At 44.4% G+C, this 16,679-nt stretch overlaps 1 pseudogene across 1 annotated transcript in view; it reads left to right on the forward strand.

The window, feature by feature from the left end:
* The first annotated feature begins 2,324 nt into the window (after nt 1-2,324).
* The window catches only part of LOC311315778 (four and a half LIM domains protein 2-like), a 36,877-nt pseudogene continuing 22,522 nt past the window's right edge, over nt 2,325-16,679 (forward strand). Inside the window, exons 1-5 of the transcript in view lie at nt 2,325-2,332; nt 2,689-2,755; nt 4,920-5,042; nt 5,168-5,342; nt 10,398-10,567. The product of the transcript in view is annotated as a four and a half LIM domains protein 2-like (transcript). The remainder of the gene's footprint in view (nt 2,333-2,688; nt 2,756-4,919; nt 5,043-5,167; nt 5,343-10,397; nt 10,568-16,679) is intronic.

A 16,679-nucleotide genomic window follows, 5' to 3' on the forward strand; every position in this document is an offset into this window, starting at 1 on the left:
ATGTGACGTCTCGTCCCTCATCAGAACAGAACTCTCTGATCTTGTCAAAGAGATACGTCTGTCTGGCCATGTCCAGTCCGGGTGGGGCTTGCACAAGAAGACCTTCTCTCGGGGGCCGGTGCATCACGGTGTTCTCTGGCCACAACCATGCCAGGTCTCTCAGTATCAAAACTGCAATAGAATAGAAGGAAGAAAGTACATTAAACTATTGCCCACAGTACTGGCACTCCATATAGATAAAATAGTACCAGAATGTGTGGATTAAATAGACTAGATAATGCATGATAGGATGAACGTATTCTCACCTGTTGTGCAAAATCAGAGCTGTAGTGCATAGTGATCTTCTTGCTGGCTGGTATGTAGGGGCCAAGGCAGAGCTGCAAATCCTCACCTTTTTGCTCATCCTGTAACCAAAACAAAAAACAAAGGTGTCAGACTACCATAGCTCTCATGCTCTCTCATTCTGTTTCTCTCAGCTACCTAGCTAGATATTAGCTGCCTTGCTGGCTAGTTTAGGAACAAAGGGATAGCTAACTAGCTATAGCCATGTCCCTGTGCTAGGTAGCTGGCTAGTTTAGGAACAAAGGGCTAGCTCAGCTAACTAGCATGTTGGCTAACGTTAGCTAGCTAGCCTTTGTTAGTTAGTGCTAGTGCCTTATGCTAGCTAGACTTAGTCACTTGTTTAGAAAGGAGCTACTGCTAAACGACTAACGTTAATGTAATATAAACAGCACAGATAGTATAAAGATCAGCTTACCCCAAAGCAAAGCAGAATGCTTGGCGGTGGTGTGAATCTGCTACGTCGTTCGACGCAACTCTGCGCGTGGTAGCAACTTGCTTTGCTGATAGTCATCTCTGTATCACAGGTCATCAAGAATAAACTCCGTGTACGAACGAGTCCTGCTCTGCTGGAGTTTTAGCTGCTCTTAAAACTCTTTCCATGTCCTGGATGCCATCCCCGTCTTCTCTTTAGCAAAAGCTGTAGCATCCATGGTTAAACTTGGGACTGAATGCCGGCGTGTTGTTTGGGAAAGGTGGGGGGCGGAGAACCCGGAAGCAACAGCCGGAAGCAATAGCCAATGAAACCAAATCATGCTAATCGATCTGCCCGCCCCCAAGCCCGGCTCGAAATCAGCTAAAAACGAGCTTAGTTTGCAGACTAATTAAATGTATTTCGTGAACCTAAAACTGTTGTCTGTTATAGTAAGTAGGTACTTCACAACTTCAACTTTGGTAATACACAAAAAAACAAAAAACGAAAAAAAACGTTTTTTTTATGTATTTTGCCCCCTAGCGCATTTCGGGGTTTGCCGAGTTGCGGACCAAATCACCAGCCGCTGTCACATATGTTGTGAATAGAAAATTAGCATATTTGCCTACAAGGGTTACTGTTAACATGTCAGAGGGTTCCTGCAAATGTGAAATGTCCGACCATTCGCACCTTCACCAAAAGGTTCAGTGTGTATTGTGTTTAATTTGCCTGTGCCTCACGCGTATAATTCTGTCGACTTACAAGCTTTTTCACATGTTCAACCGTTTGAATTGACTCACGTGTACAAATGTCTCTATCTAGTGATGCAAAAAAACAAATCCAGGCAACTTGTAATACTTCCTGTGCACTATGATTTGTGAAAACAAGCACCAAAAGAGGTACTAAACACCTCAAGCTCTGAACTGTGGGTTTAGAAAGTAGACGGCCTCCTCAACAGAAAAGCACAATGTACGTACTTGGCAACAGGAAAAAGGAATTGTGGCGAGAGGCCCCCAGTGGTTCTGGTACATGTGTGACGGACGCACGCACAAACTTCCACACACACAGACGCACTAACGTACACACACACACGCACAAACACACTAACATACAGTACGCACTGCACGCAACGTACAGGGGTAAAATTAATATATTTTGAGTGGGGGACAATTAAGATCATATTGAAACTATTGTAATGTTTTCAAGTGGTGTAACCATAGTCTATTGTTTTACTCATTTATTTTATTGTAACACTAACAAGAGTTATATTATTTAAATTATAGATGTGAAATCTAACAACAACAGTGTATGTAATATCCTGGCACTCTTGAGATTGAAAATAAAGAAATGAATATGGCTTTCAGAGATGATTTAGTTTTGTGTTTGGTGCTCTCAGTTCCAAGGACCGAGGGGGACTGCCCACTGTTCCGACATACCATTGATCCAATGTCTCACTAGTCCGAAAGATGTTCACCGATCGTCAGACATCCCATTGTTCCAACGGCTCAAGAGTCCGACCGACAATGGGATGTTTCGGACTAGTGAGACGTCGGACTAATGGGATGTCGGAACGATGGTATGGTACCGGACCGAGGGGGGGAGGGGGGCGGTCTGATGTGGGGCCTAAGGGGGCGATCACACCTGGAAAAAAGACGCTAGAAACGCGGACGCTTCAAAGAAGCTTGAACACTTGAAACGCCTGGGCCAAATATGACGATGACGAAATGGCGCTTCTCGCGTATGACGCTCAAAAAGTTGAAAATAGTTAAACTTTTTTTTTATTCAGCGTCTAGAAACGCGCGTCAAAACTGACGCGCCTGCAAGAAAAAAGGCTTGAAAGACGCCCGTCGAAAAAGACGCCGGAACGCCAGTCAGACGCGCCATATCATAGGAAATCAATGGTTTTACTTGCGTCTCGTTTCTAGCGTCTTTCCCAGGTGTGATCGCCCCCTAAGCGTGGTCTTTTACAGGCCCGGGACATACCTCAACATGCCAAAGGTTAAGGTAACCTTGGGTAACAAGAAACATGTGTTTTATGAGGTGGAGTGGTCAGTTAGGGAGGAGTCCAGGTGTTCTCTAAAGAGCTGGGTCTTAAGTGTCCTGAAAAAGATAGGTTGTGACTCCACTATCCCTGACAGTGGTTTGAGGCTCTTTCCACCATTGTGGCGGCAAAACAGAAAAGAGACGAGCGACTGAGCTGAACGACCCGGCTTCTTCACAGGGATGGCGATACTAGACGGCTTGAAGAAGAGTGCTCGAGCTGGGGTCTAGAAACTGACCACTGTTTGCAGATAGGGAGGGGCTGTTCCCTTCCCCGCCATGCAGGGGAGGACCAGAGTCTGGAATCTGATGCCAGGCGCCTATACTGCCTTGCAATAGCAACAAACTTATATTCCAGAGTCCTGTAATAGATTCAAAGTACTGTAGCTCCCTCCTCAACAATTCCCCATTTCACAGAAAAGCCCATATCAACCCTAGTTATTCATCAAACACATTGACTTCAACGAGCTGTACGTTTGAATCTATATAGTCCTTGTTCTTCTTTTTAATGCTTATTGCTTCTATGCATACTCTGTATCTGCATTGCCATTCTCTGCTGCAATTTACTTCCTGCTGAAATGCTAAATGTCCCCCTAAGGGGATCATTAAAGCACCTACGTACCTACTGATTGACCAATTGACCTCCCTCTATTCCATCTATCCATCCATCCATCCATCCATCTATTATAAAGGTCTGATTAAACCCCAAAGAGGATCAAGGGATGCTTCAGCGTCACAGAAATGACTGCCGCACCTTTGAATCACAATCCAGGATGGGAGAGTTGAAAGGAGGTAAGATGGAAGAAAGGAAGAAATGTAAATTGCTTTGGATAAAAGTGCTATAGAAGTGCAGCCCATTTACCATTTACCAAGAAGGAACTAGAGGTGGAGGAGACAGAGGTGCAGGTACTGTAGATGAGGGACGAACAAAGGGAACTAGAGGTGGAGGAGACAGAGGTGCAGGTACTGTAGGTGAGGGAGGAACAGAACCAGCAAAGGAGGCAGGCCGATGCAGAGGAGGAGTAGAAGCTAATTAAGACAGCGAATGAGACCAATGAGGCAGACATTCTTGCTGTAGTTTGGTAGGCAGAAGGAGACCTGGAGAACTGAGGGGCTGAAGAGACGGAGCGAGTGGAGGAAGGGGCTTTAACCCAGTTGGTGCTGGGTATGGGCTCAGCATGGAGCGGATTTACTGTAACTGTTAGGGTTAGTTAGTTATCTGTTCAGAAGAGTGTCTATTCTTGGAGTTTAGTGGGCTAGTAAAGGGGCAGAAGAATAATTCCTCAGTGTACATTCTCAAATGTAAGTAGATTGTATGAAGGTATGGTTTTCTGAAGGAAGAAATTATATAAAGCAACTTATTTCATGTACATAGTAATCTAACAACAATGCCATCTAGGCTAGCCACATGAGCTAAACAGATGTTGGTTAGCTACAGTAAACATGCTAACAGCTTGCAGTGAACAAATCTAAGGCAAACCAAAATATAGAAAGAGAGACATAAGAGTCATTAAAATATTGTACTTATAATAACATAATTATACTCTCAATATGATGCAAAATAAAGTACATGTTTCAACCACGCATACTTCTGAGGTAGAAAAACGAACAGTAAAACAGAGTGCAACGACTCCCATTGCAAGGCAACGAACACAGAAATGGAGGGGGAGCACTAGCTGGTGCACCAACTGATTTAAGCTGCAAACAGCTCAGAATGGGTGGGAATCTAGTGCAGCCGCCCCCAGATTAGCATAGCTAATATTGTAACAACAATAAAATAAGTATTCTTGTCATTGGCGGCAGCATCGGCGTCGTCATCAGGAAGAGGCGGGCTACAGGAGGATCAACCTACACCATTAGCACTTCTGCACTTCGGTGATTTGGTTTGGGCAGATTTGTGTCCTGAGGAGTAGAGAGAGGACATATGGGCTGGGTAAGTTACGTTAGCCTTGTGGTCCCAAGGCCACAGGGATATGCTATTAGCCTAATGGAAATGACCTTATAAGATGTTAGTGACAGCAATGTTAACTGATAATTGAACCTGAGGGAAATGGGTCATTCCATAGTATCTTCTCCATTCGTGTTCCATACAGGAGAGCTTTAAAGCTTTAACTGCAATAACTGCCAGGAGTCCCTGTATGCGGGGAAGTATGTTCTGCGTGAGAACCTCCCGTACTGTGTGGAGTGCTACGAGGGCCTCTTCTCCAACACCTGTGAGGAATGCAATGTGACCATTGGCTGCAGCAGCAAGGTAGGTCCAACACTCCAACATTGACACACACTCAGTAGAAACACTCACATGTACTGCATAGTGCTACACCATTGGACAGTTATATTTCATCTGAAGAACTGCTTTTTTCCCCCATCATATTTCAGGACCTTTCATATAAGGACCGCCACTGGCATGCTGAGTGTTTCCACTGTTTCAAGTGCAGCAAGTCTCTGGTAGACAAGATTTTCACCACCAAGAATGAAGTGCTGCTGTGCACTGACTGCTACGCCAACGAGTATTCCTCCAAGTGCCATGAGTGCAAGAACACCATTATGCCCGGTAAAGATTTGCAGAGCCCATAATAGTCTAAACTGGTATAATTATAATGGTTACTGTCTAGATTACAATTCCACATGTATGTATATGTCCTCAAAACGGTTAGGGATAGTGGAGGAGAACCCAATAGCAGACACGATAGGTGTAGGGGGACAAGCATACGTTGGGGCACGTTTATTGGTCAGGCAAGGGTCAGACAGGGACCTGGCAGTCAAACAGGCGAGGGTCAGGCAAGGACGTGGTAGTCGGACAGGCAAGGGTCAGGCAGGTACGTGGCAGTCAGACAGGCATGTGGGCCAGGCAAGGGCGTGGTAGTTGGACAGGCAAGGGTTAGGCAGGAACGTGGCAGTCAGACAGGCATGGGGTTCAGACAGGTACGTGGTTCTCCAGCCAGGCAAGATTCAGGCAGTGGCAGGGAGGTCAGATTAGGACGAAGGAAAACAAAAACGGTGAGGTAGGGTTTGGATAAAGGCAGGTTAGGTTACAGCTAGAGACATGATACCCACTAGGTTGGTCAACGATCTGGCACCGACGGCTTCATAACCTGGCTGAGATGGATTGATTGGAGATGCCAGGCAGGTGGGAAGTGGGAACACGCCCAGCTTTCATTTTCCTTCCCATTAATTTGCAGTACATGCCTAAAGCCTAGAAACAAGATCCAGACACATAATGAGGCACAATTGCAAATGTACAGTGATTGACCGCGTTTCCCGAAACCCTTCTACGCGCTAAGAAGCTCTTTGAGTCTTCTTAAGTCTCCCGAAAGAAGAAAACGCGTTTCCCAAAAGCCTTCTTAGCCAAAGATGTTCTTTCGTACCAAGGACTGGGGCGTTTTTAACACTCCTCTTAGCAACCAAATGCTCGCAGATTCAGTCGTGTCAGGCAAAAGGAGATATTAATCTAATGCGCACTGTTCGTCTTATTGTTTTCCCCTTTTTCCTTTCTTTCATGCACCCTTTAGTGTTTAAAATTGGGCAAAACTTGAAAATCTCTCCTCTATGTAATATGGTTACATGTGTTTTACCGTATCCCTCTAATCAGAATGGATTCCTTTTATAATAAGAATGTATTATTCTTATTATAAAAGGAAAATATACAATTATTAACAATTTAAATTATATAGGCCTAGCACCTTTCACAGAACCCAAGGTCGCTTAAATTTAAATTTTGATGCTGCTCTGTAGTTTTTATCGCTATTTGATGAAGGCCTACTGCCTCCTATTTTACCAGGCTTTATATATAAAGAAATTTGAGCTGCAGGCCATGTCTGAAATAAATAGTTTAATTAAGTTCAACATCATGACCATGATTATTCTGGCTCTGCGTGCTACTAACCATTTTCTGCCTCCCCTCTCCCTAGTGCCTCTCTCTCTCCCTCCTACCTTCTAACCAGGTCCAGTGGATGCCCCACTGTCACCCGCAGACCACCCTGAGTCCGATTGATACCCCCGTGTCTGTTGTGGATGTCCAGTACAGCCACTAACCCTGTCCTCCTCCCTAGTGTCTCTCCCTCTTATACTCTTATACTTTTGTGGGGGAACTACAGTAGGCCTGTCACTGGTGTTTCATATTTGTAATGGGCAATGCGATCAATGCTATTTAATTTGTTTAGCATATTACAAACACATTGCAAATGAACATTATCCTACATAGAATAGGTAGGCAGAACAGCAGGGCAATGGGAGATGTGTGGATTCAGTTCACAATTAGTATTACAATCGCGTTCGGGCGCCTCGTTTCCCCACGTGGGGGTAAGTAGGACGCCACTTGTTACATCAGAATTTCATTTGGGAGCATGCAATTACATGGAACAATCGATTAGCCTGGCATCGATTGTTTTGTTTTCAGTACCGAGGTGGTGGACAACTCCTGTAAAGAAGCTTCTGAAGCGCGGCGCTAAGAAGAGCTCTAAGAAGACGTTCGGGAAACACTCTCTTCTTAAGGCTCCGTCTTAGCTGACATCTTCTTTGGACCCTCTTATCTCCTTAAGAAGGTTCTTTATCGGGAAATGTGGACATTGTCTGTTTTTCCCCCGGAAATGGTTAAAATCCGCTGACATACTATAGAACATCTTTTAAGACGCTCCTACTCTGCACCATCTCAGGCCAGGGAGGCAGCTCTGTATGGAATAGGCTGCCTTCTAGCTGTGAATGGTACTATTCTAACTGAAAGCATTTTTGAACTAGAAATGGTGTTCGGAGAGCACAGACCTCCACCCCTGAATGCATTTGTGACAGCGGCTGGTGATTTGGTCCGCAACTCGGCAAACCCCGAAATGCGCTAGGGGTCAAAATAAAAGAAAAAAGTTTTTTTTTTTTTTTTTTTGTATTACCAAAGTTGAAGTTGTGAAGAACCCACTTTCTATAACAGACAACAGTTTTAGGTTCACGAAATACGTATAATTAGTCTGCAAACTAAGCTCGTTTTTAGCTGATTTCGAGTCGGGTTTGGGGGCGGGCAGATCGATTAGCATGATTTGGTTTCATTGGCTATTGCTTCCGGGTTCTCCGCCCCCACACCCTTCCCCAACACGCCGGCTTTGTTTACATTCAGTCCCAAGTTTAACCATGGATGCTACAGCTTTTGCTAAAGAGGAAGACGGGGATGGCATCCAGGACATGGAAAGAGTTTTAAGAGCAGCTAAAACTCCAGCAGAGCAGGACTCGTTCGTACACGGAGTTGTATTCTTGATGAACTGTGATACAGGGATGACTGTATCAACAAAGCAATTCACACCACTGTTGTCTGCCGCCAAGCATTCGGCTTTGCTTTGGGGTAAGCTATCTTTATACTATCTGTGTAATGTATCTTTACATTACATTATCGTTAGTCTTTAGCAGTAGCTCCTTTCTAAACAAGTGACTAAGTCTAGCATAACAAAGGCACCAGCACTAACTAACAAAGGCTAGCTAGCTAACGTTAGCTAACATGCTAGATAGCTGAGCTGTCCCTTCGTTCCTAAACTAGCCAGCTACCTAGCACAGGGACATGGCTATAGCTAGTGAGCTATCCCTTTGTTCCTAAACTAGCCAGCAAGGCAACTAATATCTAGCCAGCTGCCTAGCACAGGGACATGGCTAGCTAGTGAGCAAGCCCTTTGTTCCTAAACTAGCTAGCGAGGCAGCTAATATCCAGCCAGCTGCCTAGCACTGGGACATGGCTAGCTAGTGAGCTAGCCCTTTGTTCCTAAACTAGCCAGCGAGGCAGCTTATATCTAGCTAGGTAGCTATATTATAGAGAGAAACAGAATGAGAGAGCATGAGAGGTATGGTAGTCTGACACCTTTGTTTTTTGTTTTGGTTACAGGATGAGCAAAAACCAGCTCCAGGCCTGTGAGAATTTGCAGCTCTCCCTTGGCCCCTCCATACCAGCCAGCAAGAAGATCACTATGCACTACAGCTTTGATTTTGCACAACAGGTGAGAATACGTTCATCCTATCATGCATTAGCTAGTCTATTTAATCAACACTTTCTGGTACTATTTTATCTATATGGAGTGCCAGTACTGTGGGCAATAGTTTAATGTACTTTCTTCCTTCTATTCTATTGCAGTTTGGATGCTGAGAGACCTGGCATGGTTGTGGCCAGAGAACACCGTGATGCACCGGCAGTCGAGTTTCAACTACTGCGCAAGCCTGATGTCCTGCCCCCCAGAGAAGGTCTTCTTGTGCAAGCCCCACCCGGACTGGACATGGCCAGACAGACGTATCTCTTTGACAAGATCAGAGAGTTCTGTTCTGATGAGGGACGAGACGTCACATATCCCCCGCCAAACTCCACAGCAGCTCAGAACAAGACTGTCCGCTTGTAGATTCACTGCAGATCATCAGGACGGACAGCACTGCAAGAGAAAGGCCACAGCCTTTTCCTGTTTGTATACTGAAGCGTTGCTTGTTCTCTTGCACAGACTTGCCCACACTTGCACAGACTGCATTGTTAGAATATTGAATACTGTGCTGAGTACTGTTGTTATTACCTTGAGTATTGAGCTGGGGACTGTTATTACTTTGTTGTACACTTGATCACAATGAACACTATGCACCTTGTCTATAAAACAGACAACTGACTGTACACTCTAACACTTAGACTGTTGCCTTTTTTTGTACACTTTACTACCTATGCTTGTACTTTATATCATGTATGTGACAATAAAGAACGTTACATTTGAACTTAATCTTATATTGTGTTGTGAATGCAGTTAAGAACAAGATTAATACTGACTCAAAGAGTGTGGGGTCATCAGTGAGAGAGCACCCCACTTGGCAGTCACTCTCAGGTAATACCCCAAGTTGACAACCACTCTGACAGATAATGACAGATCGTCCAGTGGGGGAGTGGCTGGGGGTCGGGTTACCAGGCTATTGTTCACGCCCATTACCTGGCAGTCAGAGGTGTGAAAATGTTGGAGAACTTTGGAGGAGGATTTCTCAGCTAAGTTGATTTGGCAGTACTAGCATTCAAATAAGCATATCTTCTTCAACTATGTTCAGATTTCAATGTATGAGACCTCATTTGAAAGCTTACAATCTGCACTTTCATAATCTGTAAAAAACTGAAAAATGACCTTTGCCTAGTTGAGGACCAAATTACCAGCGGCGGTCACATTTTGTGACTGTGCATGCACACGTGCGTGCGAGTAGGACATGATTTGTATTTCCGTATTCGTTAGGTTGAGAGCTTTATGCCAGTCCAAACCCTGTCTCTGTGACCTTCCCACGTCAAGATATGGCAATTTAAATCTAATAGTTTTTGCATAATCTTGCTAACAAATGAACAAATAAACACGCCACCGAAAACATTACTTCTTGCCCAGCCCTGTCGCTGGGGCGGAGGTAATGTCATTTTGAAGGGGTTGGGTAAGGGCTGAATCACTCAATCATTTTTAATTATCAGTGTCATCACAAATCATGTATTGTTTAAACTGTGTTAATTGGAAGGTCAGTGTGTTCCATCCTATTCCCCTCCCTTCTGCTACTGTCATGTATCGCTGCAAGGCACGACTGTTAGAATTATCTCAATATCTTTATTCCACCTCCTCCCCCTCTGTTCCTCGCTCAGGCTCCAGGAAGATGGAGAATAAGGGCAACAGCTGGCATGAGGACGGCTTCTTCTGCCAGCACTGCCAGATTCCGATTGTAACTAAGAGCTTCATCCACAAAGATGGCAGCAACTACTGCTTGCCGTGCTACGAGAAGCAGTTTGCAATGCAGTGCGTCTCCTGCTTGAAGGTAAACAGCTGTTGGTTTCACTACACCAGTGGCACATACAGTACTTTTCGTACACCACTGGGTTGGCACATGCTACTTCACATGCAGTGAAAAACAATTAAAATATTAAAATGTAAAAATGCCCCAGGTATGGATGGATTTCCTATAGAGTTGTATTTAACCTTTTGGGATAAAATAGCTAATTTGTTCACCCAAATGACAAAATATATGTTACTTAATTCAGTTTTCCCTAAATTTTATATTAAAACCATGGCTGTCCACAACGCTTGCTATTAACCTGAAAACTAAAAAATCCACGCAAATTAAGCACATTACCAAATTTGACCCTAACTTCCGCCCATAATTCCAAATGCCAGTGTTTACCTGGCTGAATTACTGAGGGTATGTGAAACGCAGATAAATTATCTGCACAGGCATGTGAAATACAGAAAATCTGTGCGTTTCACATACCTTTCAGTAATTCAGCAAGATAAACACTGGCCTTACCACTTGCTGAGATAACGATGACTGAGGAGACATAGTCCTATCCCCCAGTAGCAAATTGTGTTTAGGCCTGCGGTAAAAAGCTTCCAGATTGAAGTTTAGATAAAACCGAATTTGTGTGCACAAAATATGATTGCAGTGATGTAAGCTACTGTCTTTCTACCAAAGCAAGTGAAGTAACATCCCGACCAGGTCCAGCCTGGATTATGGGTGATGGACATACATACTGAACTGCTGTTCTTTTGATAGTTCGAACCACTTTGTCATGCATTTGTTTATTCAATCCCACATATGCCGAATTGTTTAATCTTCCCCCAAAAATACAATACTAGTATTTTAAACTTTTATTAAACAACCTTTATTGTGATTAACTCAATTCAAATTTTAATTTAATTGTCAGCACTAATTAAAAGCAGAACAATCCAGAGTCCCCTACAAACTATAGACCTATAAGTTTAATCAATTTTGGCAATAATATACTGGCAAAATTAATTGTGGAATATGGATTTGGGAAGAACAAAACATGGGTTAAAAATGGAGGAAGTACAGTATTTAAAGAGCATATTGCAGGTTTTTATTTTTTTCATGAATTTACATTTTTGATTTCATAATCAAAAATGGGCCAACTTAAAAAAAATCCATCTTTACAGATACAAAGGGCAGAAATATGGTTTCAAAAAAAGTTTGCTTTCTAAGGTGCGAGCAGAAAACTGTAATTTTGTTCATATTTTAGCGCTGACGTCACAGCTATAGATGTCTATGGACACAGAAAACTGCTGAATACAGAATAAGATATCTGCAATAGCACATACTGCAGCAAACTTACATTAACAAGAAAAAGCACTGACATTTTTGTTATGGTAAACCATAACTGACTGAATATCTGAAAGATATTACCTGGCATATTAGCTGGCAATACCAACACAACAGTGTCTTCACATAACATTATAGCCCAGCTACCACAAACAGGTGATTTATGAGTTTGAACTTTAACAATGAACTTCAAGGGTTTTTCTTCCTAGTCAAGCTGTATTAGCCAGTTCGACCAGTGGCCTCATCAACGCCACACGAGCTGTTAACTTCTTGCGCAGTGACTCGAGGTGTCGGCGGAACATGAGCAACCTGTCCAATATCACGGCAAGATAGGTTGGGTTTGGCACTGTATGGCAGGAATGTTCTGTCGATGTGCACTCGGAGCTCACATTTGGCTTCCTTGTTGTTAAAGTGGAAGGCCGCCAACACCGTCTTTGCCTCGCTGAGCTTCAATTTCCATTTCCGGAGGTATGCCGCTAGTGTCTGCATGTCCTGGCTCAGTGTCTCCTCCACGGCCTGCCAGTCTCCAGCTGAGTAAACCCGCGCAATGTTGTCTGCATAGGAGACTGTAGTCGGCAGGTTGTAGGTGTAGATGTTATAAAGGAGGGGAGCCAGGACAGATCCCTGGGGGACGCCGTTCTTAAGGCGTTGCAACCTGCTTCGCTGTCCGCTACCGGTGGTGAGAGTGAAGCTGCGGTTTCGGACAAGCTCCATAGTCATAGGCTTTGTTCACACGGCAGTGAAATGTGACCCAAATCCGATTTTTTAGCCTACATGCGACTCAGGTCAGAATTTTTTATGACCGTCTGAACAGCGCAAGTCACATGAAATCTGATTTTTTTTTAATCCAACCTGGGTTGCTTTCAGAGGTGGTATTATATCGGATACATGGCTGATGTTTTGCAACACGCCCGCCGTCTGAACAGTCATGTCGCGTTTAATGCTACTTTTACGTCTCTAGAGCGGTGACTTGCAAATTCGTGAAGCGTTCCACTGTGGTGTGCTTGTGCGGCATACTGCACGTCACAAGACGATCCTCATCCTTCTTCTCGTTACCATTTGAGACGCTCGAGGATATGAGACGCTCAAGGATCTTAAAGGGGATACATAACAGAGAGATGGGGCGGTAACTCTCGGGGTCCCCTTCAGGCTTGTTCAGCTTAGGGATCGCGACGACTAGGGCTCTTCTCCAGATTTTGGAGATCTTGAGTTGGCGTAAGCAGGAAGAGAGGAACGCTCTTAACCAGGACTTCAAGGCAGGCGCAGCATGGAGTATAAGCTCCGGGCAGATAGAATCAGGCCCTGGAGCTTTCCCTGGCTTTACATGCTGGAGGGCAGCAGCGAACTCCTCCCATGTAAATTCACCGGAGATGTTACCACCACTAGGAGTTGTGGCCTTCCAGAGGTCAGACACTTCTTTTGCCACGAGATGTGACGATTCGCGGTCTTTGCCCTAGTATTTCCCACTTTTCACAAAGGCGATTTTGTTCGCAGAGATGGGGCAGTGATAGGGGGAGTGTCTAGACCTACCAGTGAGGTTGTTTAAGATGCTCTATGACTTGCGGCTGGAATGGGAGAAGTCGATGAGGTTAATGGCCTCTTCCCAGCGCTCTTGTCTCCTTCGGCTGAGTCTAGACAGCAGGGCTGAGGCAAGTCTGTCTGACTCAGCTCCTGGGGGGGCCCGGGGGAAGGCACAGTAGAGACTCTCTAACTCCGCAGCCCAACACGGTTTCTAGCTAAGTCCGCAAGGGATGGATTTTTTTTGGCCACTTTCACCAGTAGGCCGCAGAGTTCCCGGTACGCCTCGTCCACGTTGTTGCTGTTAGGTGGTGGAAGGCACCTTGTGGATCTATGGGTAAGGAGGCGGTTGCCCTTTTGGAAGTTACATTGCTTCACCGGCTGGCTCGGGATGAGGTCCAGGAGTTTAGGCATGGTAATCAGTGATGGTCGATGTTGCGACCGTGGGAACTTTCCTAGCACGCATCTATCAGGGAGCCGGTTATCAACACCGACGCTCGTGAATGCCAAGTCAGGATTCATCCCAGTTTTCCAGCAACCTGAGACAAAGCTGGCTGCGCCCTTGGGATCGTACAATAGGGCCGTTGTTAGCTGCCCAAGCAGCCAGGTTTTCTCCGTCGGGTGTATTGGTGCTGTACCCCCAGTCCTCGTGCTGGCAGTTGAAGTCGTCAGCATAGAAGCAGGGTTGAGGAAAGACTGGGAGATGTACTGGTATGATTCGCGAGGGCGGAGGCTTGTAGATGTTGACAATTTTAAAGCTGCCAACGTCCACACACAACCACTCAATCTCCGAGCCAGTCGGGAATTGGTCGACCAGAGTCCAGTTCAACCTTTGATGGACAAACGTAGCAAGGCCATGCTTCATGCTTAGGGTAGACCCAGCTAGAGTGAAATTTGGAAGAACTAGCTCATCTGCTGTTACGGACACGCAACGGAATGCATGGCCTGACGGTTTTGGATGACAAAACAGTGATATGGCTCCTGGAGGTCTGCCCGGGTGACCCCTTACCCAGGCTTGGGGTGGTAAAAGGATAGCCCCTTGGGCCTGAGCCTGGGGAGGGGAAACACCTAACCCGCACAATGAAGAAGAAGCCAGTTCGAATTTAGACCATGGATCTACAGTATAGGGTTTACACACAGCATGTAGCTTCAAATAGATCTAGCCTATAGGCTAGCTAAACAGTTATGCTTTTTCCTGTGAGAAATTGAAGGTTGAGACTCACCACCGCTCCAACAAATAGGCTAAATTTCCATCTCTGTTCGTGTCCCCTGCTCTATTTTTTTTTGACGAATCAAAAAATATACTTTTATTTTCCCAAGTAGGAAACTGTCTTGGACACCAGCATGCTTCATAACATTACCAACATTGTCGAACTGTGTGTCACTAAAATAGTAAACAGGACAACAGCCATAGGTAGGCCTAATATTCAACATTCCATATTGAATATAGCAGTAATGTCGTTTTCCATAAAACATTTATTTGTGCAATATGGAAGACCTCCTAGCATCAATAACAAACATTAAGTAAAAGTGTTGTCATATCCCCACTTCTGATCCCCCACTTCTGATCATACATTTTTTCCGATCTGGTCGTCTGAAACGGTATCGGTGCAATCCTCAGCAGTGCTATCTGTCATCACCTGCCCTTGCGTTATGAGGAAGTTTGGAAGTTGGAATTTATTGTCATCATATCCCTTATGTTATTGCAAGTAAGCACTTGTATGTTTGCTGTTTTTTATATAAACACATTGACCTTTTTCTCCTGTCTCCCGAGTTGTGCTTTTAAGTGCTTTTAGTTAAAATTAATTACATTTACGTGTTATAGCCCAGGGGTTCCCAAACTTTTCCATGCCAAGGACCCCCAAATAACCGTAGCCTCTGGCTGCGGCCACCTAGCCTGGCAACGCCATCTTGATGACATGAGCTCACATTCTTTTTCTCTCCGCATTTGCGAATAGGGTCTGGCGATGCCAGACTAGTGGCCCCCTATTACAAGATGGCAAAAATCCTTAACAAAAAAACTGGCATAGGCTATATAAGACGAGTTCTGTGGTCGTGCATTTTTTGTATCCTGTAAAGATAACGTGAGCTAGCTAGCACAAGCAGTTGTAGGCTGATGTTTTGAATTTTTGTCAGGCAGATGCGTAAATTGGGCACGACTGAAAGGGCATGGCCTCATTTCGATATGAATGGATTTTACAGTATCCAATTCATATGTGACCGCCGCTGGTAATTTGGTCCTCAACTAGGCATTTTCAGTTTTTACAGATTATGAAAGTGCAGATTGTAAGCTTTCGAATGAGGTCTCATACATTGAAATCTGAACATATTTGAAGAAGATATGCTTATTTGAATGCTAGTACTGCCAAATCAACTTAGCTGAGAAATCTCCCTCCAAAGTTCTCCAACATTTTCACACCTCTGACTGCCAGGTAATGAGCGTGAACAATAGCCTGGTAACCCCTCCCCCAGCCACTCCCCCACTGGACGATCTGTCATTATCTGTCAGAGTGGCTGTCAACTTGGGGTATTAACTGAGAGTGGCAGCCAAGTGGGGTGTTCTCTCACTGATGACCCCACACTCTTTGAGTCAGTATTAATCTTGTTCTCAACTGCATTCACAACACAATATAAGACGAAGTTCAAATGTAACGTTCTTTATTGTCACATACATGATATACATTACAAGCATAAGTAGTAAAGTGTACAAAAAAAGGCAACAGTCTAAGTGTTAAAGTGTACAGTCAGTTGTCTGTTGTATAGACAAGGTGCATAGTGTTCATTGTGATCAAGTGCACAACAAAGTAATAACAAGGTGCATAGTGTTCAATGTGATCAAGTGCACAACAAAGTAATAACAAGGTGCATAGTGTTCATTGTGATCAAGTGCACAACAAAGTAATAACAAGCTGCATAGTGTTCATTGTGATCAAGTGCACAACAAAGTAATAACAAGGTGCATAGTGTTCATTGTGATCAAGTGCACAACAAAGTAATAACAAGGTGCATAGTGTTCATTGTGATCAAGTGTACAACAAAGTAATAACAGTCCCCAGCTCAATACTCAAGGTAATAACAACAGTACTCGGCTCAGTATTCAATATTCGAACAATGCAGTCTGTGCAAGTGTGCGCAAGTCTGTGCAAGAGAACAAGCAATGCTTCAGTATACAAACAGGAAAAGGCTGTGGCCTTTCTCCTGCAGTGCTGCCCGTCCTGATGATCTGCAGTGAATCTACAAGCGGACAGTCTTGTTCTGAGCTGCTGTGGAGTTTGGCGGGGGACATGTGATGTCTCGT

This window comes from Borostomias antarcticus, assembly GCF_949987555.1.
Source record: "Borostomias antarcticus genome assembly, chromosome: 12".
Taxonomy (NCBI): domain Eukaryota; kingdom Metazoa; phylum Chordata; class Actinopteri; order Stomiiformes; family Stomiidae; genus Borostomias; species Borostomias antarcticus.